Genomic DNA, 4,365 nt, shown 5'->3' on the forward strand with positions numbered 1-4,365 from the left:
GAGTTGCAAAGGGAAAAATAACAGAAATTCAGAGCAGTAGGATGCTTGTTATAAGGTCTCATTCAAACCAGACATTATAGGCACGGAAGTACTTCAGTTTAAATAAAAATAAACATTCAGAGAAATTATGATTCTCAAAAGTACAGCGCCTTTTCAGAAAACCTCTATTTAGCTTAAGTAAATATCCTGAGGACCCCCTCTCATCGTTTCCCACACTAGGGATACATACATGAACACACTGGCACAAGCATACACACATCTCACATTGTAATGTTGTTATTGAAGGGTATATTGGAATAACATCAACGGAAAAGTCTCCTGTGAGTCTGAATGATTTTGAGGAGGCAATGTGATTGTTCTGAAGCCTATTAATTCATCAGACATCTCTCTTTCATTATTCATCAATCTGAGCAAATGTAGGTAGATGGGAAAAGCCTGCATGGCTTGAAGAACTGCACAACTAGGACTTCACTTCTGGTTTTACCTCACATAAACCAAATCCAAAGTCCAAGAAAAAGTAAGAAATTATTGACTTTTATAATTGAAATCTAATTGACCAACGAATCCTGCCAAGGATTTGAGAAAGCAACAAGCAACAGGCAAATTATCAGGTATTCTTCTACTACAAGTTTCAGCGAATCATGTGTAAACAAATAACAGGGTAGTAGGATAAATGAAGTTGTAATTTCAGTCATGAAATGTTACATATGTTATCTACATAAAGTATATTAGAAGAAGAAAATATTAATAGTTGAAGCATTGCACATGAATGAAAAGAATAAGTCATAATGAACTACTCATATTGCCAGTGGGATAGGAAAGAAAATGAAAGCCCACCTTAAAAATAAAATGCAGCAAGAAAATATCTATTTGACATTATAATATTTGGTACAGCAGGATGCGGGGAAATCACTGTCTTGTATAGTGCATTGGTAAACAAATTGTGATTAATTGGACAGCTCTTGATGGTATCAGTCTTAATTGACTGCCTTTAATTTGAGGTTTCCAAAGATTCAAAACTCTAAAAAAATCAAATCCCCTTAAGTTCCAGTGGGCTGTCAATTAAATTTGACTGATTATACTCACCATTATCCTATAAAAATAATCCACAATTAATTGCTGCAGTGTGCAAATTGCAGCAGGACAAGAATAGTTTACAGGCTTAGGGAAATGTATGGTAATGTACACCCATGCTCTCCAGACACCTGAATCTCAATTTTAATATTCCCAATGTCCTTCCAATGTCAGACTTAGTGATTTTTATGGGACTCATTATAGTGCATTTCTGCTGCAATTGGAAAATTCTTTTGCATGGTTCATGGCCCATACCTGCCAGATGAATCACTATTACATATACATGAGAAGAAAAAGAAATTCAGGCTGGCAAATTCAGTATTCCAGATTTGCTTTGGGAATGTTTTCTTCAGGATTCTGCAGGGTCAGGGCAAGAACTTTCTCCGGAGGCCTTTCTGAATTCTGTATGCAAACTTGGCCATTAAAACTTCCTTTTCTTAGAATAAAGTTGTGTAACACCGGTTTTTATGAACAGGATTTTTAGGGAGATTTAAATGAGATAATCCTGTCAATTTTTTTCAGAGAAATGAATGCTGACATTGAGTAAAAATAATAATAATAAAAAAAAAGCTGGTGAACATTCAGCACTCAGTAGCTGTGACATTCTGCAATAGTAGTGCTGGAGAAAGTTCCACTGGAGGTAGGTGCAGATTCTAAGAAATGGGTCAGAGAAGTTTTCTTCTTCATGAAAAAGTTGGAAGAGCAAAGATGGTTAAAAAATTAGGACCAAATTTGTGGTGACACTTTTCTTGCTAAATGACATTTGTGTTGAGAAAATTTTAGTGATGCTTCTTCATTACTGTGCGTTGAGACTAACAAAATATAAAAATAATCATCAAACATACTCTGACTCATTATTGTGTTTGATAATACAGCTATTGTCAGTGACATGTTCTGCATGACTAAATAGATTTGTGTTACTAATAGCCAAATGAAAAAGATGTTCAAAGATAATTAAGAAATTGTTAAGCTCTGCCACTAGTGATGTAGCAATAACCATAACTGTAGAGAAATAACGTCTTTCTTACTTACCTGAAAGTGTGTTTACAGTATCTGAAATCCATTTTACAGTCAATGAATCCTTATTATGGTCTTTTGCTTTCCTTTTCTATTTAGTTTTTGCTAACTTGTAGCATTTTTCCAAGTCAGTATTTCACAAAGAAATATCACTTAATACATGGAAGAATTTAACTGTATTTAATGAGGTTCATGATAAATCTAGACACCATTTACTTCAGGCAAACTTGGAACTAGGCTGCCTTCTGAAGGAACAGAAGATCTATTTCTTTATGTAAAAAAAGTAAGACATAACTGTGGTCTTTATCTCAAAAAAGGAGCTGATTTAACAAAGAATGTGAGAATAGCCTCTTCAGGGCAGAGTATAATCTGTTTTCGAGATAATCAGAGTGGTGTGTCATGAAAGAAGTTGCCTTTCTTACTGCTCTGTAAAAAAAAAAAAAAAAAGGGCACAAAAATGGGAAGGGAAGTAAACCTCTCATTTTAAATTTATATAACTGTGCAGAGTCTCCTATTAAAGCCAATATATCTCACAATCTTTTTGGAGCATGAGGGGCTGAAGTGCCATGAAGGATATTGACAGCTGTCAGGGACCAGATGCATGAAAGCAGTAGTCTGCTGCTCATCTGGTAGTTAAGGGGCCGAGAGAGATTTTTTGGCAACATTGATTCAATAATGGGTCTTTAGATGAGAGAAAGAGTGTATCGAGGTGTATGTGCTTGTCTTGTGTTTGCATGGCCAGATTTTGGCAGCAGGGGGGCTACAGGGGTGGCTTCTGTGAGAAGCTGCTGCAAAGTTCCCCTGTGTCCTGGAGAGCCAATTCCAGCCAGCTCCAGGATGGACCCAGCGCTGGCCAAGGCTGAGACAATCAGGAATGATAACAATACCTCTGTGATAATATATTTAAGAAGAAAAAAAAATGTTATTGTGCAAAGGTATTTGCAGCCGAAGGAGAGTGGAGTGAGAACATATGAACAACTCTGCAGACACTCAGGTCAGTGCAGAAGGAGGGGCAGAAGGAGCTCCAGGTGCTGGAGCAGAGATTCCCCTGCAGCCCGAGGTGCAGCCCATGGTGGGACAGCTGTGCCCCAGCAGCCCATGGAGGTCCACAGGGGAGCAGAGATCCACCTGCACCCATGGAGGAGACCACACAGGAGCAGAATGCGTAAAAGAGTTTACATGAAAGGATGCAGGATGCCTGAAAGAGGTTGTGATCCCATGAGAGGCCCATGCTTGAGCAGGGTTCTGGCAGGCATCTGTGCCCCCGTGGAGAGAGGAGCTTACACTGGAGCAGGTTTGTTGGCAGGATTTGTGACCCTATGGGGTCCCACATTGGAGCAGGCTGTGCCTGAAGAACTGATCCCTGTGGAAGAGTGACTCACGCTGCAGCAGTTTGTGAAGAACTATTGCCCAAGGAATGGACTCACATTGGAGAAGTTCTTAGAGGACTGTATCCTGTGGGAGGGGCCTCACACTGGAGAAGGGGAAGGACTCTGACTCCTTTTCCTGTGCAGTAGCAGAAACAACATGTGATGAACTGACCACAACCCCCATTCTCTGTCTCCCTACCCTGCTGGGGGGGAGAAGAAAGAGCTGGGAAGGAGGGAGGGGTGGGAGGAAGATGTTTTTAAGATTTATTTTACTTCTCACTATTCTGTTCTGCTTTTTTCAATAATAAATTCAATTAATATCCCCAAATTGAGTCTGTTTTGCCCGTGATGGTATTTGGTGAGGGATCTCTTCCACTTCTTATCTAAAACCATTAACCTTTTCTCTTCTCTGTCCTGTTTTGAAGAGGAGTGATACAACAGCTTTGGTGGGTGCCTGCCATCCAGTCAGGGGCAACCCGCTAAGCGCTCTACTAAAACCTTGGGCAATATAATTATATAAAAGAAAAAGCAATTTTTCAAGGAAAAATAAAGTCTCAGTATGTTTTTGAGGAACTTTCAGAAGAAAGGAAGGCATGTTGCAATGCAGAAAGAGAAGGCCCTTTCCACACATGGTGGAGGAAACAGGCAGTTAATTCTAATACCATTAAAGCGTAAGAATTTTAAAATCATTTAAGTGTGAATGAAATTAAAACTTGAGGAGCTGAAAGATCTTTCCATAGGGAAAAAAAAAAAAAAGGTTTGATTTGAAATAGACCCAGAACTCTAATTAAAACCACATAGAAGTAAAAGAATGCCTTGAAAAACAGTGAAAGTGAGATTTAGGGTTTGATTTTCAAATCAAATTTTGTACACTTTTTGTCGCAAAGATTGGAGGATAAGTATA

The sequence above is a fragment of the Lepidothrix coronata genome, unplaced genomic scaffold, assembly GCF_001604755.1.
Source record: "Lepidothrix coronata isolate B3197 unplaced genomic scaffold, Lepidothrix_coronata-1.0 Scaffold77, whole genome shotgun sequence".
Classification (NCBI taxonomy): domain Eukaryota; kingdom Metazoa; phylum Chordata; class Aves; order Passeriformes; family Pipridae; genus Lepidothrix; species Lepidothrix coronata.